Genomic DNA, 27,181 nt, shown 5'->3' on the forward strand with positions numbered 1-27,181 from the left:
CTACGCAACAGATTGACAACTGGTTTGACTTGTGTATGTAGCTGTATATGGGCGGTTTGAAATAAGGGCTCGATAGATTAAGACTTAAAAAATGAAGTACTATAGCCGATGAGTTCGATTAATAACAGTCAGAGTTGTGTCTGAGGATGGTCGTATCCCTAAGAATTACATGCATTTGTTGCTTATCAAGAAAGTATACTCTTCACCTTATTTCTGTTGGCGATAGTTTGCATTGTTAATCATACTAAACAAACTAATTTAGTTCTTGCCTTAATTTTTTAGATGTAATTCTCATTATTTTAAACTTATATATTCAGAATAGGTTTTTCATCTTTGCTCATTGAACTAAAACTTTTCAGCCTTGTATACTCTAGCATTCATCGGTTGCTGGTGATATGGCAGGAAAGTAAATTAGGACGTGGGTACACTAGAAGAAATATGTTGGCTTACTCCGCTTACATCACTGTGTAACAATTTGGTTCTTTCCAAATATAACTGTTTTATAACTAACTATGAGTTACTATTATTTATGTGGCCGTATTGAGTAATCAGCCTCCGATTAGCTTTAACAAAAGCTGAAACTAACAGGATTGTTCTCTTCTAGGACTAGAAAAAAAATCAAATGAAATTTCTCCATTAATATCGATGTTTTCTTTTATATCTACATTAAACATATTTACTGGAAACACATCGCTTTCCCTTTCCTCTCACCTTCTCATATATATATATATATATATATATATATATTTATATATATTCTCGCACAAACATACATAAAGACAAATCCTGACTTGGCTAGGTACACGAAACTATTTTTTGTGAAGATGTAATTACTAAGGTGTCAGGTTTGTAGCTTTATTTAATTAGATTCTACATGTTCGTGTTAGTTGAATCATTACCATTTTACAAACACCATGCTCTTTCTTGGGATTTTGCATTTATTCACTAGTCATATATATATATATATATATATATATATATATATATATATATATATATATATATACATGTGTGTGTATAGTGAATTCCACATCACACTGGAAAAGTCCCTCCGTTGGATTTTTTTTAGCCTACAATGGGCCGTGGATTACATGCAACAATATACTCTTCTGTGATCTTACGTATACCTTGAATATATTTCGTGTATACTTATGGATGTATGCATAACTGGACTGACAAATACTTGTATACTTTAGTAAGTACGTGAGCATCCGTACAGACTATTCATGCACGGATATGCTGTCCCGTGACTCTACGTTGGTGTTTAAAATACCTCGATTTTATTGGATTCTCTGGCACCGTTTAATACAATCTCCCATAAAAATGCATTAGAAGTTTGTAAAGTTTTGAAGTTTTAATGCTCTCTGCGGTGTAATAGCAACTGCACGTTCTCCTGATAAACTACCCCTCTTACGGAACCTTTACACACATTGATATGAATATAACAGATAGACACCCGCATATATATATATGTATATATATTCATATATATGTATATATGTATATATATATATATATATATATATATATATATATATATATATATATATAGGTGTGTATACACACACACACACACACACACACACACACACACACACACACACACACATATATATATATATATATATATATATATATATATTTATATAAATAAGGATAAGATCGATATTTAAAATATTGATCTTATCAAGTGGTCAGCATGGGAATAAAAACCATCAAAGGTAATAATTATTTAAAATTATAATACAGGGTATCAAGAGATACCACCATGCTGAAAAAATAGCAGTCAAATCCTGACTCTAAAACCACAATAAATTATTGTGGTTTTAGAGTCAGGATTTGACTGCTATTTTTTCAGCATGGTGGTATCTCTTGATACCCTGTATTATAATTTTAATTATATATATATATATATGTGTATGTATATATATGCATGCATTGCTGTGTTATTGAGTGACAGCATACTCGAATAAATATTTGTGTTTGCCTGGGCACGGATAAGAGCATAGACATTCTCATAATTTTGTAGTTCGTGTTTCTTTTGCGTCGCTCGAGGCACGAGAAGTTACAATGTAAATTGAGTATTTCAAAAGAATTTCACTTAGAAGTTCATTCATTCTTTGTGTCAAAATGTTCTGGCATTATTTTTCTTTGCTTATTTACCAACATCGTGCTTCCTTCCTTCCAGCCGGAATGCCTGCCTGCATTCATTTCTTATAATTCCCTTTCTTTCTTTCTTTCTTGTGTGCGCATGTGTGAGTGGATATATATGTATGTTTGCATTATGTACATGTATGTATTTATGTATAGATGTAAGCATACATTAATAAATTTACATTCATACATTTGCAGAGTCATATAGGATTAACACTCCCACTGAAAAAGATTCTCCACGTACAGGTGTGTATATTATTACTATTATTTTTTGTTTATCCTTGATCTGTATGTTTGTCACGATCACTTGCCGAGACACACCTCACATCCTGGGACGAGTGAAAGATAAAAGATGTTGCGGTGTTACCGAAAGCTTAGGGAAGAGGATTGGCAAGAGCAGTAACGAAATATCTTCATGTAATACAACACAGACATTTAAATGGTTAGGGTTTTCTAAGGATGTCGGCAGTACTTGTCAGTACAGTCCGTTGGATTTCTCTGAGATGTGGTTCTCCTGGAATGATATCTAGGTGTTTCCGAATCCTTCTTTAACATACCTTGGGTACCCACAAAAACACTAACAGTTCTCGCTTTAGGTTGCCACGCCTTTGTATTTCAATTACCAGTTCCTTATAATTACTTGTGTTAAATTTCTTTACAGATATATCTTTATCGGTGGGAACACGTATATGTATTGGCCTACAAGTATTTTCTTCTGTGTCTTAAATAATAATGTCTGGTTGATTAGCCTAGATTGTTCTGTCGGTGTTGACTGGGATCAGTGCCATGCAAAAGAGGAATAGGATGAGGGAGTCACCTATCAAGATGCCTCTTTTGATGTTGAACATGTTAGATTTGCGCAACTCATTACTATAGTTTAGAAGGAGACGTGTATCCCCCATGACCATGCTACCTTATAAGAATTTAGAGGCGACAGCAGAGCTCTTATATACATCAAGGTACTTGAGTAGTCAATTATGTGGGACATTATCAAACGCTTTCCTATAGTCTATCCATGCCATACTCAAGTTCTTTTTGTTCCGTCAAATCCCTACAATCATTTTACTTATGAGTAATTGATCTTTGCATCTATAAGAAATCTTCTTACAGCCTTTTTGAGCTTGTAGAAGGATAGATCACTCTTCAAGGAAAGCGTATATTCTGTCAGTTAATGTAGTGGTGAGGATATTGTAGGTGTTATGCGACATGTTATTGGTCAGTAGACTTTTTCCGTCTTCAGCTTTTGGTATAAGGTTCCTTCAGTCAGCCATAATAATAATTATTATTATTATTCAGTGAGAGAGCGGTGTATGCCATCAAACAGACACGGGGTAAAATATACGACGCCTAGTGTACCCATCATGACTAGCCGTCTAATAAGGGTTCATCAGGCCCTTATCTCATATAAACGGCGCAGGTGGGATCCAGTTAGAATTTTATTCAGGTCGAGCAGCCCATCCCGTTCAAAAGGTCCCCGAATAAGGGTTGTTTAAGAATGTTGAACGAAACACCATAGTTTCCATAGGTGAATTATCCAAGAATTCCTCTCAATACATGGCCATGATGCTCCCCGACTACTTCTGCTTCTGATCAGAGATGCCCATATTGTCAGCCATCAAAGAACATGCTCAACTTGCTAAAGTCAACCAACAGCTTTTTGTAGGTAGGCATTGATCCTAGGCTGCTATGACAAACTCTTCTGTGTCTGATTTTAAGTCAGAAGATGTCAACTATTGAGTGGTAAGGGTTTTATCAATGTTAGCATTATTAGCTCTCTCTCTGAGTATTTGCCATTGAGAGGCTTTTCTTGCCATTTATCAATGAGAATATTTAGGGCAGTAGTTTCAACAAGCGTTTTGATAAGTCTAGCTTTTTCTGTGCTTGTTTCCAGTACAACTATTTCTAGGACTCGCTGTTATTACTATCACTGTTGTTGCTGTTGTTGTTCTTATTATCATAACACATGTATATATGTATTTGCGTTTGTGGTTATGTGTGCGATGCTTTGGTTTATATATGCATATATATATATATATATATATATATATATATATATATATATATATATATATATATATATATATATATATATATATATATATATATATATATATATATATATATATATATACGTATATATATATATATATATATATATATATATATATATATACATATATATATATATATATATATATATATATATATATATATATATTCCTATTTTATCTCGAAATTCAATTTTCCATTTTACTTTCCCTTCTGAAACCAATCTTGTTATTTAGTACATCTGAATTCTTACAACTGAAAACTAATTCGACTGGAATTCTACTGTTTGTGTGCATACAAGCGTGTATGCTTAAGTGTGTGTGAGTGTGTATGCTTATTAGTGGTTGGAATTGTTGAGCTTCATTATACCCGAAACAAATCTAAAACTCTACTACTACTACTACTACTACTACTACTACTGATGATGATGATGATGATGATGATGATGATGATGATGATGATGACGATGATGACGATGATGATGATGGTGGTGGTGGTGGTGGTGGTGATGGTGGTGATGATGATGAGGATGATGATGATGATGATGATGATACAAAATAACCATAGGACTTCAAAAACACCTACTTCAGAAGCAATGAAAAGTAATACAAATAGCCACAAAATACGAACAAAACAAAAACTGTTTTCAGTCTTTAAGTAAGCTGACAAATACAAAGTGTCATCACGGTGCTATCTACCGATAGGACATTATGCTGTAGCTAGGACACTCTATAATCGAAGTCCGTCCCGAGGACAAAGAAATAAGGACCCATAGTATGGTAGAAACCATAGCCACTCATAATAAAAAAGGAGTACTAGTGGAATGTCCCAGTGAAGACCTCAATAAAATGTAAGCTCAACAATTTTCAGGCGGGATAAAATACTTAGTAGGAATTCGTCGATCTTTACATTCTTAGTTAAAATTTTGCTCAAGCTGACGTTATATATATATACATTATATATATATATATATATATATATATATATATATATATATATATATATATATATATATTTATATATACACAAATGCATATATATATATATATATATATATATATATATATATATATATATATATATATATATATATACATATGTGTGTGTGTATGTGTTTATGTGTTTGTGTCTGTGTTTGTCCCCCCTCGCCATCACTTGACAACCGACGGTGGTGGGTTTATGTCCGTGTAAACTAGGGGCTCGGCAGAAACAGACCGATATAATAAGTACTAGGCTTACAAAGATAAGTCCTGGAGTCGACATATTCGACTGAAACTTCTTAAGGTGGTGCTCCGGCTTGGCCACTGTCTAATGATAGAAATTAGTAAAGTAAATTAGAGTAAAAATAAAAAAATATATATATATATTTCGCTTAAGCCCTGTTATACTAATACACTCGTGTAGAACTCAGCATACGTAAACTTCACAGCGAAACGTCAGTCGAGTACAGAACGGTAAAAACAGTCAGACGACAACGGAATAAGCGATTTTGTAATAAAGTTCACAATATCTATTGAACACCAATGTCAAGAAGAACAACAGAGGAAAATCATCGAAGACTATAAAATTCGTGAATCACTGGTTAATACCCGGCTTCGTCATGGAGTTTCTGTATCTTTCTACTTTCAGGAAGTCTATTGAGGAAATATGCTTTTAAATTAAAAAGAACTGTACAAACTCGTGCGGAAATGATGTAATGAAAATTACCTGTAAGGATGAGAAGCAGTGGAGCAATTACTGTAGCAATTATTGATGCATTATCTAGCATTACTGTAATATGGTTAAAATCTCCATTTTCATCAGTCATTTGGTCACCAGAACAACCAACAACAGGTGCACCAGCACCACCAGCACCACCACCAACCACAACACATCCATTGCCTCGCGGTTTGGCATACCCTCCCTACTCATCCGGCCTTTCTTGTAAGTGTTGATCCGATACACTTTAAAACACTAACGACATCATCGTCAGGCGTTATGCAAGGCCAGCGAGTGTCATGCGCCATGTACTTGGATCCAGATTCAGCAAGCTAAGGATAAATACTTTTGATATGTTCTTCGCTATTATCAATTTCATCAACCTTTTCGTCGTCGTCGTCGTCGTCGTCGCTGTCATCACCACCATCATCATCATCATCATAAATGCTACCACCAATACCACCATCACCACCAATACCAATACCAGCAGCACCAGCATCACTATGTCCAACCACCACCACCACCACCACCACCACCACCACCCTCATCATCATCATCATCATCATCATCATCATAGATACTACCACCAATACCACCATCACCACCAATACCAGTACCAGCAGCACCAGCACACCACCTCTACCACCACCACCACCGCCCTCCTCCTCCTCCTCATCATCATATTCATCACCCCTCCCATCATCATCATCATCATCATCATCATCATCAGCAGCAGCAGCAGCAGCAGCAGTAGCAGCAGTACCTGTAGCACGCAACCCCGGCAGCATTTCCAACACCAACATCAGCACCGCTATCACTGTAATCTGATCAGCTTTGCAACAAATTAAAACCCACCAATAGCCACAGTACATGTTCATTGATATGTCAATTAGCGACAGGTGGTCAGTGACAGGAAACCATGCGAACTAGCAATTTGACTGAAAATGATGCAATGCTGATTATATTATGGTAAATCTGGAAATTGCCTTTATATCTTCGAATTTAGTTAATAATATCGAATCATTTGAAGTCATGGAACAAATAGTCGTAATTATATCGGTGGAATTCAACGAAAGCACCTCCTCATCTGAGTACAGTTCTAAAGTGTATGATATACGTCATTCAATCATATTGTATAACGTTAAATGATTAGCTCGGACTATGGAGCTGACCTCATTCAACTGAATTAGAGCAATCATTGTTTCTAATACTTTTCTTAATAATTTTGATTAGGCGCAGGAGTGGCTGTGTGGTAAGTAGTTTGCTTACCAATCACATGGTTCTGGGTTCAATCACATTGCGTGCCACCTTGGGCACGTGTTTTCTACTATAGCCTCGGGTTGACCAAAGCCTTGTGAGTGGATTTAGTAGACGGAAAATGAAAGAAGCCCGTCGTATATATGCATGTGTGTATATATGTGTGTGAGTGTTTGTGTGTCTGTGTTTGTCCCCCCTACGTCGCTTGACAACCAATGCTGGTGTGTTTACATCCCCGTAACCTAGCCGTTCGACAAAAGATCGATAGAATAAGTACTAGGCTTACAAAGAATACGTCCTGGGGTCGATTTGCTCGATTACAGGCGGTGCTCCAGCATGGCCGCAGTCAAATGATTCGAGCAAGTAAAAGAGTAAAATGAGTAAAAAAAAATGTTGATATGAATTTATTCTTATGAATAAGTAAAACGATCATACCCATCAGTATCGTCCAAGATAAAGAAAAAAAAATATGATGTGATGATCACGACTGGGAAGGCCTTTCATCAAATCTCTTCTCAAACTGTTCTCAGCATAGGGCTAAAGAACAATTGTTATTATTTTCTTTGCTCTCGTTGCTCGGAATTGAGTTCAACAAAAGCAGGACCATAGTAAAACTTATTATTTCATTAATGGATTGGAATAGTAGTACTGAAAAATTAGAATGTTTTCGAGGTATTTATTTAAGTCAATATAATTTCTGATTTGAAGCCCCATCAGAGTAGAACTTTACTTTCGCTGCCAGAATCATTAGTACGCCGGGCAAAATGCTTAGCGACATTTCATCCTACTTTACGTTCTGAGTTCATATTCCAACGATACCGACATTGCTTTTCGTCCTTTTGGTGTAGATAAAATAAGTACTAACTGAGGTTGATATAATCGACTTACTTCCTCCCGATATTGCTGGTCTTGTGCCAAAATTCGAAGCCATTATTAATGTGGGGCTGGATTGGCAGAGTCGTTTATGCATCGGATGAAATGTTTAGCATCATTCTGACTATTAGTGTTCTCAGTTCAATTACGGCTGATAATTTGCATTTCATCCTTCCGGTGAGGATTACATAAAGTACCTGTCAATTACTAAGGCCGATGTCATCGACTTGTTTCCTCTCCTTCAAATTAATGGGCTTGGGCCAAAATTAAGACGAAATTACAATTATAATTACTAATTGGGTGGTAGATTAGCAAAATATACAAAGTATTATTTCTTCAGCTCTTTACATTTTGAGTTACGATCCTGCCGTGATAGACTTACTCTTTTATCTTTCCGAGGTCGATAAAATATGTCGCACTTGAACACCGGGGTCGATGTAATCGATTAGCCCACTCCCTCAAATTTAAAGATTGGTGTTGTTACTATAAAGCTATTACATACTACTTCAGTTACCAGGTATGTTTCTAACAATTCTCCTGTGATATCAAAAATCGTGTTAGGTGTCTTGCAGATTACAGCATATGACCTTTCTGCAGGTATCAATGTGGATGTTGTGGTGAGTGCACCAATGACTACCGGATGAATTGTCATCTTTGTCCTCGATAATCTATTTATCTCTCCAGCGACATCATGCTATTTCTCAGATTTCTTAATTTGTTTGGTATCCATTCGATTTTTAGATGTTATTAAAATATCTGATCATATATTATATTTTTTATGTCACCTAAAATCACATTTGACCTTCTTGCTTCAATAGTACGATCAGGCGAGAATCCCACAAAATACTGTAATTATTATTTAAATTTATTTTCACTAAATGAATATCGATATTTCTAAAAGCAGCTATTCAACCAATTACTTCTTTATAAATGCTGTAATATTTGAAAAAAGTGAAACAAATTCATAGAAAATTTGTAACTTTATCTGATATCAAATAAATTGAGAATTTATACGGCGCGTAAAGTTCATTATCTAAGCCTATGATGTGTACGCGTTACTAATATACTTAATGGCCGTTGTCAATTATGTTTAAACATTTCTGTTTAAAAGTGATTATTTAATTTCAAAGAATACAGTTAGAATGCTAATTTGGAGTGATGTAAATTTGGCTTTTGAAAAATATATGTATATTATATTGGCTCACGCGTGGCTGCGTAGTAGGAAATTTGCTTCCCAACTACATGGCTCTCAGTTCAGTCCCACAAAGTTTGGTGTACCTTACTATAGCCCTGGGTTAACAAAACACTTGTAATTGGATTTGCTAGACAGAAACTCAAAGATGCCGTCTTTACACACAGACACACACACACACACACACGCACACACACGCACACACATACGCACACATACTCACACTCATACAAACACACTCATATACACTCACATACACACACATTCTTTTTATATAAAATTAAGGATAAAATCGCTTTAATGAATTTATCAAGTGGCTGGGTATATATATATATATATATATATATATATATATATATATATATATATATATATATATATATACGCACACACATTCACATGCCCCTCCATTTACATACACACACATATATTCACACAGAGATGAAGCGCTGTTTGATTCATTTTTTCAGCGTACAATTTTCATCATCCCACTACCAGGTTTAACATCACTCCTTCCTTCGTTATTCATGTATTACCCCTTTCTTTCTCATTCATAAAGACAAGAATATTATAGTAGATTATCGCGGCAACAATGGGATCTATGAAAAAAATATGACATTATCCTTCCTTACTTATTAAACTATCACCCCTCCCTTACTTTCTCATTCCTAAACCCAACAGTATTATTATTGTAGATAATCTCGGTAACCATGGGAGGTATGAAAAAATACAAAGCCAAGCAACAACACCGCATCATTCTACAGATGTGCGTAATTTTTCGCGCAATACCGCTCAGCCGTTTGACCGTGAATCCCAAGACAAGAAATATCTATCAATCTATCTATCTATCTATCTATCTATCTATCTATCTATCTATATATATATATATATATATATATATATATATATATATATATATATATATGGTTTGCAAGATTTTGTATGTGAATTCGTGTGTTGAAGCACATTTTATTGTTGCTAGAGAGAGTCATTCTCTTTCAGTGCCTTATTAATCTAATTAAATGTAATTAATAAGGCACGAAAAGGGAATGTCTCTCCCCAGACATAATTATGTATATATATATATATATATATATATATATATATATATATATATATATATATATATATATATATATATATATATATATATATATATATATATATATTTGTAGGATAACAAGAATGCCAATGTTTTCATATATAAATAATTTTCAAGCGTACAAACTACTTCATGGGAGCGCTGGTACTTATCTCAATCTTGGATCAGAATACATGAAACCGATTTGGTAGACATGTAAGCGCGTAAAGAAAGCATATTTAACCACCGATATGATATTATCGTGTTCGATATTAGCGTGTATGTACATTGTACGCCAATAAACTATTATTGATCTGAAAGTTCCTCTTTACACCTACCACGGACTGCTCGAATTTTACTAACCTCATACACCTAAATCGTTGGATCTTACAATTACATATTGTATATATAGATATATATATATATGCATATGTGGATGTTTATATATATAGTACCATATTTTTGTTGTGGTGTTGAAAAAATCATGATGTTTATATTAAATATCATACACATTAAAGCGGTGGGTAGATGGACGGTGTTCTAAGATTTGTTTCTAAAATAAGCCATATACAAAATATGCTGAGCAGAAAACAAGGTAAACCTCAGTATATAGCAGCTACTTACAGCCTTCAAATGTTTTGTATTCATATAGTACAAACATATATAAAACTCTCTACATTATATGTCGCCTTATTAGTTATTTCAGACTGGAATAGAAAATCATTTTACCTCTATACACACACATACACACACATACACACACACACACACACACACAAACACACACATACAAATTACACAAACAACAAACACATTCACAACGCGTATATATATGTATGTATATATATATATATGTAATGTATATATATATATATATATATATATATATATATATATATATATATATATATATATATATATATATATATGTATGTATGTATGTATGTATAGAAGTCTGGTAATGCAATCAACAAAGGTAGAAAGGGATTTGTAGCATACGTAGTCCCAGCACACGGAACTTTTGGGCCTTTCGTCACTATGCTTCAGCTAAATACATACATACATACATACATACACACAAACATACATATATATATGTATGTGTGTGTGTGTGTGTGTGTTTGTATGTATATGTACATGTATTTAGATTTGTGTGCATAAGAGCATTTGTATGATTATATCCTTGCATAAGTAGATTAGTAATTCCTATTTTTGCGGGGACTACTTTGATTTTGCATATTAAACATTTCTGTCGGCTTCAGCTTCTCTGTCTTAGGTTTCGTTTTAGATCTTCCAATATTTTTACATGCTTTTTTTGTTTTCACATTTTATTAGGAACTGAAATTACAGATTATATACAGTACTTTTTCGTATGTATGGCGCAAATCTGTCTAAGTAAATCTGTATCCACATGTAAATATCTATAAGTGAGGTTGGATATAGGAGCATTTGTACAAAAATCGATATATTTCATTTGTTTCTCTTTTATATTTGACATCAAAGAAACACATAGTGTGCTAAGATTAGTTTACGACTGCATATAATATGAAGCCGTAAACGTACACTGATATACGTGTCTGCATACATGCTTTTACATATATACAAACAAGCATACATACATACATATAGACATGCATAAATGTACATACACGTATACAGAAACAGGTATGTATATATATATATATATATATATATATATATATATATATATATATATATATATATATATATATATATATATATATATATATACTAGCCTCCACGAAAACAATTTAATTTGTGTTCGTGGGAAGAACCATTTTAACGATGCGTACTTAATTCTTCGAAACGCCTTAATTCTTCGAAACGCCGGAGTTTTAATGGTCGCAGCTGATGAAGGGGATATTTCTATGTGGCCTGCTTGTTTGTTGCACCTTGTTTACCATTTTTGTCCTTGTTCTTTTGCCACGTCATGTACCCAGTTATGTATCTATATGTACATGTGGATGAACGTATATACATACATGTACATATATATGCATATACTCATATATTGTTTGTATCACGAAAGAACGCACGCGTTACCTTTATACAGTAAGTTTTTTAACTATTTTTCTGACGCGACTCTCTATTTCTATTTCTATCTCCCCCTCTCATTCTTCCCTCTACTGTTCTTCGCCTCTACCTGTCACTACTTCTCTCTCTCTCTCTCTCTATTTCTTGTTACTCGTCCTTCGCCTCTCACCGTTACTACTACTATATCTCTCTCTCTCTCTACCTCTCGTTGCTCACTTTTATTTTACTTCCTCCACTCCTTTTTCCCTCTGCTACTCTTTCTCTTCACACAGCCTTGGTCACGTGTGTGCGGCTGCTATTTCTTTTCGTTCTTGGAATCACCAAGCTCGCACGTACTTCTTTTCTCTCCTGTACGTGCTTCACAGCGTTCAAGCCATACACACTTCACGTCTGGCTGTACAGCCTTTTTGTTTGTTTATTTCACCGTTTCGTTTTCCTGTCTTGTTTTCCGTCCGCCACTACCCTCCACGAAATCAATTTAATTTGTGTTCGTGGGAACAACCATTTTAACGATGCGTACTGCCTTAATTCTTCGAAACGCCGGAGTTTTAATGGTCGCAGCTGATGAAGGGGATGTTTCTATGTGGCCTGCTTGTTTGTTGCACCTTGTTTAGCATTTTTGTCCTTGTTCATTTGCCACGTCATGTACCCAGTTATGTATCTATATGTACATGTAGATGAACGTATATACATACATGTACATATATATGCATATACTCATATATTGTTTATATATACATATATATATATATATGTATGTGTGTGTATACATATATATGTATATATATATATATATATATATATATATATATATATATATATATATATATATATATATATATATATATATATATATATATATATACATATATATGTATGTATGTCTCAACGCTACTGGTATCTAGCACCTTCGGATGATCTCTACTCAACCGCTACACAACTGCTACTCGACTGCTACTCAACGCACCTACCACGGCCAGACTATCTCTATTTATGTCTTGGAAGATCCTACTTCTTCGCCTGGGGGCGTCGACACAACAGTATCATTTGTAAACGTACGTATTAGTATACAGGTTTATATATGTGTACAGGGTGTGTGTATGTGCATGTGAGATAGAGAGGGGAGAGAGAAAGAGAAAGAGAGAGAGAGAGATAGAGAGAGAGAGAGAGAGAGAGCCAGAGAAGAGAGTTCATAAATAGATAGTTAGATAATAAGCGAGAGAGATGAAGTGATGCGAAGAAACAAAGTTTAGAACGTGCGTGTAATTTTTGGACTATAATATGGAAGGCCAGAGACAGAACCGACCGACTGATTATAAAATATAGGAGCATTTAAAATTTTGTAAAATAAAATTGCATTGAAAAGTCACATCAGCTCCTCTAAAACAGGAAATATAACAGTTCATAGATAATTACATACAGACACATATACAGACTCGCACACGGACCGCACACACGCACATATATGTTTATACATATGTGTCTTCTACTACTTCTAATGATTAAACGATCATAATTTCTTTATTAAATTTTATTGGTCGTTCAAATTGCATATGATGGAAAAGTAATTCTTAGTTTATGCAAAGATATTACTTATAATCTACATTAAAACGACGGTATGTGTAGCATCGTTTAACACATCTCACGAATCTTCTTTGAAAAATTTATGATGTGCCTTGCAGTACCTATTTTTTGATCGTTTCTTTCACGTCTTTTATATCATCGAATTCTTGTCTCCGAAAACTATCTTTTATCGAACAGAATCGGGGGTATATCAGAGTCTTCTAGTACCCGCTTGAACATCCCAGTATGCCGAATGCTTAATATGTTATTCAAAATGAGTGCAATCTCTCATTTTCACGGGATAATTTAGCTCATTTTCAGATTGTGGTTCAGCTTGTATTATTAATGGCTTCTCTAAATCATTAGCTCTATCTCATTGTTCATGGTACAGCAAATTACATATAATGAAGGACAATGATCACTTGTTACTCCCCACCAAAAAAAAAAAAAAAATCACGTGACTTTCATTGCCCTAGAGAAGATATGCAACGCATTTCCACAAACTGAGACTTCGTTTCCTGATCATGAAAGCCAAGTCTCATCATGTATAATCAAGCTTACAGACTGTGATTCGTATGCAGCACACATAAATTCCTCCACTCGTTAGCGCTTCGTATCAGTTATTTTCCTCCCTTTCAACCTCATCTATCTTAGCACATTGCTCTTGTAAATGATGCCATCTCCATGAACAATTTACTGTTTTGTATTGTGGTCGCACAAGCTGAAATGGTAGATCGTCGAAAATTCAGTGGCTGCACATCTATTCTGCTTGAAATCCATTAAATGTTTATAATAAGGAAGAACCGGAATAAGAATTACGATGAAGGGTCAAATACTCTACCACAGCGTGCAATTTGAACAAGTTATGCCAGTTAATTTCAAAGCGATGCTCACCTTTGTGTTACTTTAGTTACAAGATCTCGAATGAAAGTATAAATATACGAATGTACGTTTGTGTGTAAGCTGTACATATTTTCTTTTAATAAGTTCACTATCCATCTCTGTCTCTCTCCCTCTCCCTATTTCTCTTCCCATAAAGTTATAAGAGTATTCTAGTAGTCAAAGGTATGTGTGTAGATGTTTCATTTTCAATGAGAAAATCATACATATAATGTGTGACACCCCGTTCAATTATATCTGTAGAATAATTACTGGAACATATGGTACCATTTTAATTTTGTGTTTCATTACAATATAAAAATATATTCTATGAGTAGAACACTACTGTGCAAAAGCCTTCGGCCACTTTAAACTATTGTACATTTCTACTAATTGCCAACTTATAAGTGGATGATTCGCATTGCGCTTTTTACAGATGAAACATTGGCACTGGTGTAGTCGTTGCCATACCTAATCACTATATTTTGTAGTAGGGGTTCTTAATGAGAGAAAATGAGGCGAGAGGACCACAAAAAATAGCCGAGCTAGAGTTTGCTGCCACCTCACATAAACCAATCAAGATACTGTGTTTTAAAACAGAAACATATCTATTATGAAAGTTTGTTACATAATGTTCATTTCAAGTAGTTACTGTACGTTGATAATATTTCGTGCGGCTTCTCTTAGCTTCAATAATTGCTTCAGTGTGCCTGGAAAGAGATGCATAGAACTCCTTCATCATCTTCACAGGTATGTGATGCCATTCTCTGTGACTGAGCTCCCACAACGCTTCAAGATTGCGTGGATTCTTCTGACGAACTCGAGTTCTGTCCACATTTGCTCGATAATGTTTAAGTCAGGGCTCTGTGTCGGCCAATCTTTCAGTATGGTTACAGCTTCATCAGACTGTTGTATTGCACATGATCTATGGCATGGAGCTCCTTCATGCTGAAAAATCTCACCTTCATCCAAGTCTGGTATCAAATTATCCTTCAGCAACTGAAATATATTTGAAACTATTCAGGTTACCGTCAATTTTAATCGACTTTCTTGAACCATAATTTTTATGCATCCCCAAAGTATCAGACTCTTGCACAAACTTCACTGTTTTCGTCGTTTCGCTTTCTACTACGCGGAAATTTGTCAGAAGGCCTCCAAGATGAGAGAGAGAGAGAGAGAGAGAGAGAGAGAGAGAGATAGAGAGAGAGAGAAAGAGGGAGAGAAAGAGAGAAAAAAGAGAGTGAGAGAGAGAAGAACACTAGTGATTTTCAAATTTACTGCAGCTGTTTTTGCAATATTTCATTCATGCATTTTTAGATTACATCATGGCAACAGCCCGCCATCGACAGGTAAACTTTAAGCATATAAAGAGTCATGGCCGAAATAGAAGGTGGCCAGTTTACCAACAATCGTGATAAAACAAATGTTATATTGAGAAAGTACAATAGAATTTATACGGAAAGTAGGTGAGATACATAAAGGGCAACTAGTCCAAAACTACTTATTTTGCAAGTTACTCTCTTAATTATTTTATGGTTCCATCTAGTGGATAAGAATCACTCTTGGTCATATAAAACTGTATCTACACAGAGAACGTTCTTTTGCTAGTCAGAATTTCACTTATGATTCTGGATGATGAGGAAAATAAAATATGTTTTTGGTGAAAACTATGAAATATTTCATCCTCGTAAAAACTTCATAGAAGGTTGAATTTAGCTTAAGTTGTATTTTATTAGATACCATGCTGAAGATTCCAATTGAGGAGAATGAGATAATACTTAACATATCGACCAACGACTAAAAGTTTTAAGCAAATTACTCAGTGTAAAAAAATAATTAAATAATAATAAAAACATACGTATGTTCTTCATTCCTGGAAGTGAATCCCTCGATTTAACGTAGATAAAACTGGAAGAAATTCTCTTCTGTAAATAAAACTTCCAGAAGCAAACATTATATACATACATGTGTGTGTGTGTATGTGTGAGTGCATGTGTATTATATATGTATGTATGTATGTATGTATGTATGTATGTATGTATGTATGTATGTGTATATGTATGTATGTATGTATGTATCTATCTATCTATCTATCTATCTATCTATCTATATATATATATATATATATATATATATATATATATATATATATAGATAGATAGATAGATAGATAGTTTCTCAGTCTGCCTTGTCTCAGTAATTGGTCCATTTGGTGTACAAAGGTGTTTGATTCCGCTGCCCACGTCTGCACGTCATGTCGGGCTGTTGGTTCATCGGTATTGTGAAGAGTAGGATATCTAGTTCCTTTTTGAAGACATTTAGCTCCACCTTATGCAGGTTTCTTGACTTTTGTGGCAGGGCATTGAAGATTTGTGAGTCTTTAAACCCTAGGCTATTTCCGTACCTGGTCCTGCATCTAGATGAAGAGGATAGTACCCTTGGTACAATACAACGGCGACCAGTTCTGGTTTTTGTATAACACACAATGTCAAAATTAGATACTAGCTCTTTTAGGGTTTTCCATGTGTAGATTATCGCATATGTCTCGCACCTTCGCTCCAGGGAGTTAAGTTGCAGTTTTCTCAGCCCATCCCTGTAGTTCCCCCGCTGCACTGCTTCAATCTTTTTAGTGTGGTGGCATTGGACTGCATCCAGCTCCGCTGTTAATTTGGCACTATGTGATGACCACACCTGGGAGCAGTATTCCAGGCGGCTGAGAACAAGGGTTCTCCACAGGATCAACAAAGTTTCTTGGTGTCTTGTCTTGAAGGACTTCACTATTCATCCTCCCAGTTGTATGCACATTACTGCCATCTTGCTAACGTGCATATAAAATGATGCGTCATTGCACATACATATCCACAACTTTTTCAATACCTATAACTCTGGGTTTGTTATACCTTAGGGTCCCGTATATACAGGCTGTAGTGATGTAGTGTATTCGTGAGTTGGTAGTGAAATGCCTCACATTTTCCAGTATTAAACTGTATGTTGTTTATTTAGGCTCACTTGTATATCGAATTCAGGTCCCGCTGTACACTTGCGACGTCATCCTACTTTTTTTTATTGCCTGTGATAAATTTGCATCATCAGCATAGTTATATATACGTAGGTAGGTAAATAGATATGCAGGCAGGCAGATAGGCATAGGTACATACATACATACATACACATGCAGATAGACAGATTAGATAGATAGTTTAATGGACACAGTCAGATAGATAGATAGATAGATAGATAGATAGATAGATAGATAGATTGATTGATTGATAGATGTACAAACACACGCGCACAAATAGGCATACCCATCAATATATGGAAAATGTTCCTGAAACTATTTACGCCACTAATGTGGCAAAATCTCAACTCATGTTTTCAAAGTAAAGAACACTTTCGGTGGCATCGTAGGAAGTTAAAAATGAGATTGACGATGGACAGTAAGCGAACACTAATAAAGCTATTCAGCAATATTTTTATAACAAATCTGGGTATCAAGAATAACAAAATGGAATCTAACATGCTTCAGTTATTGATCAAGATATCTTAATGAAGCTGTACCTGTAGTAACGAGAAAATATCATTAATCAAATAACTGATTTTTATTGAGAAAAGCGTTGGAGGCAATTCGAAATTTATTTTAATTAAAATCAATGTAAAATTGGAAATTATTATTTGGCAGTGCGTTAATAACTCTCTAAAGATTTCTGTGTTATTAGCCCTCATTATCAAAGCATATTCAAATCACTTTACTATTTGTTTTCTATACAAGACGCTTACCTGTTGTCTTTTTTTGTCCCGGGTTTTATACTTGTATGATGATCTTTACTAAAAGATTACTGAAAATAAATATTTGTTCGCACAATCGGTCAATGAATTAATGTTGTTACTTTATGCACTATCAACTGTATAATACAACAATAACTTCCATATATTAGATGCTACTCGGTGAAGACTTTAACTAAGATAACATATGAGAAAACAAAATGTTTGTACACTTTCGGTGGACATGGAAATTTAATCACACAGCTACCTTTGTACGTTGTCTTATGTATTTTGGGTTTAGTTTCATGTAAATTACAAACTTTTAAAATCATAAAGGAAAGGAAAAACGAAAATGATTCGAATTTTTCACGTTGTTGGTTTTTAAGCAGTGATGAGCAATAATTTTTGTTTTTTGTTTTCTGTCGTGGATTACATGGTTAATAATATCGTTCGTGAAACCCAAACCTCAATATTCGAACGTAAGTTTAATTCAAACTAAACTGAAGAAAGAAAAAATACTTTTAGCTACCTTTGATCAGCACAATTATCAAATTAAATGAAAAGGAAATTAAATTGGCATGATAGTGATTTATTTCGCCAAATATACAAGTAGCCCACTAGAACTAGAATATCCGACTTGTAAACAACATCGTCCACATAGTCCATCACTGATTCGCTCCCGTTTAAGATCTAATTAAGAACCTATGATAAAAGGCGTTTGAATTCATAAATAAGCCTGACACGTTTTAGGCAACGCTTAAATTTTCAAACATTATCGAAACTGATTTTCAATGAATACAAAAATAGCATATGAACTGAGGTAAATATACCTGTTATTTTTAGTAAGTAGAGCGGATGAATATACATTCTTTTTCCCGTTAACTATAGAGGCCAGTTTATTCTATAGATAATTTATAGTTGACTCTAAACTTCTGCTTCCGTTCTGATAAATTAGAATCCAGAATATGTCTTATCCTACTAAGTAGATCATTTCTGAAGTTGAACAGTTTGTTTTGAAAACTTTTCAGTTGTGTGCCTTCCCATACCAAATAGGATCTATGAATCTCATTGCAGCTCAAACGAATGCTGGAAAATGATAATTTGTGAGAGACAGATATTGCTATCAGGGTGGCTCCAAAGGTCAATGTACACAAGGAACGATATATAAAATAAAAGCAATGATTTATCAATCTTCACTATATAGTTCTTACTGCTGCTTTATGTTTGGACTTCAACTATTGGAAGTCTGATTGAAATTTTTTCTGAGTTCGTTGTTATGAATAAAATGGAAATGTTACTCTTTCTTACCCTCAACAGGCACTTAATTTGTTTCTAGAAAGTAGGAAATTTGTGGTTAAAATTAATAACTACTACTGTGTGTTGTTCCAAAAGAACAATAGCTACAATAGCAAACTACCAGCATTTCATCTAGGAAAGTACAGTCACTGGATACAGACACATTGTGTAGTGTAATTCTTTTTTTTTTTTTCAAGAAAATTTCTTTTGTTGAAGTCTATGAAATGTATATGGTGAATATTATTTGCGTTAAAACAAGTTATTTGCTTTAATCATGCTCGTCGTCGTCGTCGTCATCATCATCATTACCATCATCATCATCATGACCAATATGAACATCATCCTCATCGTCACCGCCGCTACTACTACTACTACTACTACTACTACTACTACTACTACTACTACTACTACTACTACTACTACTATAATAATAATAATTATTATTATTATTATTATTGCTGTTGTTTCTATTATTACTATTATTATTTATTATTATTATTATTATTATTTATTATTATTATTACTTCTATTATTAATATTATTATTCTTATTTCTATTATTATTATTAGTATTATCACCATCATCATCATCATCACTACTACTATCGTTATTATTGATTTTATTTCAATCGATGTAATTCATACAAAGTCTTATGACAGTGGAACTGTGAGGCCGCCAATCACCAAAATGCTCCAATTCATAAAATCATCCCACCGAGGGCTGCATGAAAGAAATAATTATCATCTTTTCAAAAGATAACACTATGAAATGCCAACAAACTACAATCGTGTCCATTAGCTGATTTCGATTTCTAATTGTAGGTAATTCAGTTCCATTACACCAATAATACTTTAGAAAATCACGTAACAATGACTGGCAATATTTCCTCCTCTATATACTACCCTCTTCTATATTATGTATATATAACTATGTATAATAGACTAAATTGTCCTTCCTTCTATATGGTAGACCATTATCTATTATCTTTTACGTGTATCAGTCACTAGATTACAATCATGCTGCATACCACCTTGAAGTTCTCTGTCGATAAAATCGACCGCACCATTTAATTTAAAGCCTGGTACTTATTCTATAGGTCGGTTTGTCAGACTGCTAATTTAATGGTATGTAAACAAACCAACACCGTTTGTGAAGCAGCGTTGAGGAGAAACATGACAAAAACATCAGAACACACACATATAAATAAATGTTTTCATACTTGAGGAATCTTCATTTACTAACGCGCTTATTATATTATATTATGTTTCAGGAAGTATCTGCTGGTAAAGTAGAGATGAAACCATTTTAGTATTATGCAATAAAGCGTTTTTGTTTTATCCAATCTCTGTTGTTTGAACTTGTATTCCTTCAGTTCCTGTATACAAGATCCGCTCACAATTATTTGATAGGCCCTCGGCTATAGTAAAAGACACTTGCCCAAGTTTCCATACAGTGAGACTGAACTGAGTTTTTTACCATGCGATCATGTCTACACTGTTGATGTTATTTTATCTCTATATAGTCTCAGACGACGTTTTAGGATGCATAATAGATTTATTTCATCGTAAACAATAAAGTAATATTGTTCTTTGTTGTTTCATTCGTTATTGGCGGTTACAAAAAGGTAGAGGACAACAGTGTTTTCAAAAGCTTTCTCTTAATGATACTAAGTGAAAGAACGACTAGTTGTGCTTGGGCCGTTTATTTGAAGTTAGTGAATTAATAAAGGTGACTTGTAGTTAGTGGCTTGTCGTCTTAGAAACAGTTGTGAAGTCTACTTGAAATCACATTGATTGTCGTCGTGAGAAAAAAAAAACGAAGGATTCAATGAAGATCATAGCCTTAAATAAGACTATAGCTGACTAGAGGATGCTATGGTCGGGAGTGAAATAACTAGAACTATTTAAATATGAATGCCCAGGGTTAGATAAGAACTACAGCAGCAACAACGACACGAAGTCAGCAGAATGTACTAAGTAACGTGTGGCGGTAAATACAGAAGCGAAATACTATTGTATGAAAACTGGCGTCTCCAATGACGACATTGCTGGAAGAAATCGATAATTTCAACAGTTAGTTATTGAAGACGAATATACATAGAATAATAAAGAAGCAATAAAACTGCGAAAAAGTGATATAATGACACTAGAATAACAAACAGAAAATGACAATAATACAATAAAATTAGCAACAAGAATAGTACAACGATGAATAATCGAGTTCCTAGAAATTAAAATGTACCTTGAGGAAGCTTCTATATAGTCGTTCGAACTGCTAGGAAGAAAAGCCTGATGTTGCTCAAATGACAGGTTACTGAATGAATTAAACTGATGTGATAAAGCATTGTAATCTTAGAGTTACAAGAATATAGGAGGGTCACTACTGGAAAGTCCGAAATTATACCTCTGACCAACCAGTGAAATTAACAGCAACGACAATTGTGTTGATGTTATGAAGAAGAAACTAGCATTAAGATTGCCTATAACAGTTGCGACATTTAAATGTTTTCACGAACAACGAGTAACTCAAAATCTTGGCTTTAATGTACAGTTACGGCGAAATTATTTTCAAGATTTGGTAAGCATTGACTCACGATTGACAATTCAATATTCTCTATAATTAAATTGAAATATAATTTCGCCTTTCTGTGAACGATTTTATCTTCATTTCCTTCTTTCAAGTGAAGTCTTTTCAATTTATATAACGATATCCGTTTCTCCTGTAGTACTTATCCAACAATAACACCAATGATATTACTGTCAGCAGCATTCACTCAGATATAAAAATAAATAAAAAATTCTATCATAAACTTACGATCAGTTTTATAAGGGATATACCATTCCGATAAATGAACATTCAATCAACCTCACAAAGAAAATCAAACAGAAAATTAAGCAAGTAGCTACAGAAAAAAAAAAAAAACAGAAATGGCATTTCATTACGTTTACAGAAATCCAAATGATCTCGGAAAGATATATTAGAGAGAGGTATATTATTTTTCCGATGTATATTAGTGGAGGAAATGAAGTATGTTCTTTATCTACAGAAGTGAAATCTGCAATATCACTTGCAGTACCCTACATTCAGCATTTGTAGACACAATACCCTACATTCAGCATTGGTAGACACAATATTCTAAATTCAGCATTGGTAGACACAATAGAGCAATATACTAAAATAAAGTAAAAAAAAAAATGTACTGAAGAGATAAAATTATTGACCGAAAAGAAATAAAAAAAAACAGCTTCATATTTCTTGATCGCAGAATGAAGAAATATTTTCTTCGGTTTATATGATGATTGATGTTAGCAATGCATATTCAGCATATTCACCCACCTTAAATTTGGCAACTCTGGCTGATCTCTTCTAAAAATTATCTAAGACTCAGGCGAGAATTATCTCAGATACACATATGCATGCAATAAACAAGTATATGCAATATTCATGTATGCCTAAATACCTAGTTATATGCATCTATCTATCTATCTATCTATCTATCTATCTATCTATCTATCTATATATCTATCTATCTATATTTATATATACTTAAACGCTCACATATAATATATTCATATGTATATATGTAATGCGCGTGCGCACGTGCGGTGTAGTTATATGTATAGGTATATGTAGTTGAATTTGCAGGAGAGTTCCGAAGTGTGAACTTCTATATTATGCAAGAAATAAAAATACATAATCAGTAGGATACATTACAATAGTTGCACGTTTCTATAAGGAAATTTATACCAGAGAAATAAATCTATCGGAAAAGAGAATAAATAATATCAACAACAAAACCACTTGTATTATTAAGATGGTAGGAAAGTGGATGGCTAGATAACACAATATCGTCATTAAAATATATGCTACTTGTGTGTGGGAATTCTATACTGGTATTGTTTCGTTTGCCATTGATCTTATTGGATTACATACAGTATCATAAAATGTTCAGATTCTAATCGAATCAGTCAGACAAAGATATGCATAATATACATATTTGATACAATTTGCAGACAGATAGTTTCGCTACAGTTTGCATTGTTAAAATCTATATTATTATGACATCCATTTTATGTTACAGTAAACGGGTCAGTCTGCGTTGATCATGTTGTTCCAGTACATTTCTAGGGCCAGATGAAAATGGGTGATGTTAGAATTGGTAGACTGGAACTGATTTTCTGAAAAGCAAATATTTATGTAATACCATGTCTAGTCATTTGGATTAGAATGTTTAACCTTACACACATTTCATATATTCCATATATGTACGGGTTCGTTGGCTGAAGAGTTCATAGGCTGACAAAGATACTCTCATGCAATGCAATCAAATGGGTTTTATTTTTCAACATAGACCCTCTTGCGGTCCACACAGTTCTTCTTGATACAATGTTTCATCCTGTTGGTCAAAAAGCTCATCAAAAGCAGATATGACGCCATTACCACTGCAATATTGGTTACCAATCAAATGATTTTTCAAGTTGGGAAGACAGAGAGGGACAAACCAGAAGAAAAGAGAGGGTCACCCACCATTTCAAAGGCACCGTAGGGCAGGTATTTAATCCAAGGAGTTGTTTGCTGGAGCACTGTCCCGATGAAACAAGACACCTTACATCAGTTTTCCTGAACGTTTGTAGTTGATAGCCTTTTCATAACTGCCTCAGGAAGTTGGCATAGTACTCTCCACTGAAAGTGTGGCCTTTTGAAGATAGTCAATATTCACAGTGCCTTTTGCATCCACAAAAACTGAGGCAATCACCTTACCTGCAGATGAAATGAACTTGGCCTTCTTGGGAGAAGATTAAGAGGAATCTTCATTTGTATGGATTGTCTCTTTGCTTCTGGCTCAATGTGATAAACTCATCAAGCATTCTGCGTGAGGAAACATTCAAGGAAACCAGCTAGATCTTAATCCACATACATACATACATACATACATACATACATACGTACATACATACAAACATACATACATACATACATACAAACAAACATGCGCATATATATGTGTATGTATATATGGTACGTAGATTTCTTACCGGCCACATAGTTTCGGGTTCAGTCCCACTGTGTGTTACGTTCGGCAGGTGTCTGATACTATAGTCTTGGGCCGACCAACGCCTTGTGAGTGGATTTGGTAGACGGAAAGAAGCCCGTCGTATGTACCTATGTGTGTGTGTGTGTGTATGCATGTTCATGAGTCTGTGTTTGTCCCCCCATTATCGCTTGACAACCTATGTTGGCATGTCTACGTCCAAGTAATCTAGTGGTTCGGGAAAAGATACCGATAGAATAATTACTAATTACTGGGTTCGAGTTTTTCGACTAAATGTTGTGCTCTAGCATGGCCGCAGTCAAATGACTGCAACAAATAATAAGAATATATATATATATATATATATATATATATATATATATATATATATATGCACACACACACACACATAGATACATACATTCATACATATACATATACATACATACATTTATACATACATAAACACATACACGTATTTAATCATGTACGTATGTATGCATATATGCTTGTACGTCATTCTTTAGGCATAGCGCTATTCATGCGTGCAACCATGGATGTCCGTGCTTCAAAGGAGTTATATGTAAATTTCCTCATGCATATATTCGTATGCCTACTCACGCGTATATTCATGTCTGGAATGCAGTGTGTGTATATATATATAAGTCTGGAATTTTTGAAATTCCGGGATATTTTACATATTTTCACAGGGCATTTAGTGAATTATAGCTACGATATATGTAAGCGTACAAGAATGCATGCTCGTGTGCTTATATGCATACATGCATGAATGTATATATGTCATTGTGTATGTATGCATGCATGCATGTATGTATGTATGTATGTATGTATGTATGTATGTATGTATGTATGTATCTATCTATCTATCTATCTATCTATCTATCTGTCTGTCTATTTATGTATGTATTTACGTACGATTCTATGCATGTACAGAGAGTGATCTTTTTCTTTCCAAGAAATAGAGTTATGCTATAATTATAAATGGAAAGTAATGTATTTCACGCAAAAATTCTCATTGCAAAAATGGTAAAATATCCAAGAAAAATCGGCAGAATATAAGCTTAACGCTTTATAATGAAGAGGTGCAAACTTGTGTTTATCATAATTTATCGTACATTTGTTCTGTATATAACAACTAATAATGAAATTAGCAAAGTGGTAACGGTACTACTATATTGGAACCAAACTGGATGATGATACTCTATGTGAAGCTCTAATCGCAACAGAGGCAGTAGTATAGCCAACTCTATACACATCACATACTATATATGTACATAAGTGTATAAGTGTGAGTCTGTGTATAGTGCATATATGATAAATATCCTCATACAATGCTATGTAAATCACTAGGTCATTAACATAGGCATGTAAATTAACATCAGTCTCCCACGTAAACAAATCGCTAGAATGTATTATGGGACTTCTCACGGCAGGTGCGATGATGGAAATAAATATCTGATTTAGATATTCATAGAAGTCAAATGTCAGAAGTACGATGCGTATTGGTAATGGAATTAATCAGCAATATATGTTTGAAATTATATTAATATTACTTGAAACAACACAAACAGCTAGAAAAACAAGAAAAGATAAAAGTGTACATAGTACACGATGATGATGATGATGATGATGATGATGATGATGATGATGATGATGATGATGATGATGATGATGATGATGATGATGATGAGGAGGAGGAGGAGGAGGAGAAATTTACAACAACGATAATGTTAATAATGATGATGATTCAGTATGCTTCCTACAGTGTTACGAAATTAATTGTTATGCTGATTATACAAAACTATTTGATGATATTTTCCGACATGATACTCAGTGATTATTATTATAAGAATAATTTCCATTAGCTCCTTGTTTTCAATTCCAATTTTCGATGCTGCTATTTATTTAACAGCTTATTTACTTTTCACTTCGCGTTGATGTCAAACAAGATGGATACTTCTGTTACATGCAACTAGTAAGATCTTTATACTAATACTAGTAATAATAAGACTTTGCACTGTAAGCCTAAAAAATTTGGGGAAGGGCAAGTCGATTACATCGGCACCAATTCTTAACTGGCACTGATTCCATCGACCCTGAAAGAATGAGATTTTAGGTTACACTCTCATGCTGAAATAGCGTAAAATTTTTGTGCACGAAAACATGGTCATTGCTCAAATAAATAAAGTAAAATCGATATGCCTATATAGGCGCAGGAGTGGCTGTGTGGTAAGTATGTAGGCACATGTGTGGCTGTGTGGTAAGTAGC

The 27,181-nt window shown here is 34.2% G+C and overlaps 1 protein-coding gene across 4 annotated transcripts in view; it reads left to right on the top strand.

Annotated features, from left to right (window-relative positions):
- The window catches only part of LOC106883669 (uncharacterized), a 313,977-nt gene that overhangs the window by 62,985 nt on the left and 223,811 nt on the right, over positions 1-27,181 (top strand). For 3 of the 4 annotated variants that reach the window (XM_052970057.2, XM_014934771.3, XM_052970058.2), the window contains exon 2: positions 2,353-2,400. The exons of the other annotated variant lie outside the window; for it this stretch is intronic. The gene's annotated coding sequence lies outside the window, so the exon portion shown is untranslated. The remainder of the gene's footprint in view (positions 1-2,352; positions 2,401-27,181) is intronic. 4 annotated transcript variants of the gene reach the window in all.

The sequence above is a fragment of the Octopus bimaculoides genome, chromosome 8 (assembly GCF_046866305.1).
Source record: "Octopus bimaculoides isolate indiv1 chromosome 8, ASM4686630v1, whole genome shotgun sequence".
In the NCBI taxonomy this organism is placed as follows: domain Eukaryota; kingdom Metazoa; phylum Mollusca; class Cephalopoda; order Octopoda; family Octopodidae; genus Octopus; species Octopus bimaculoides.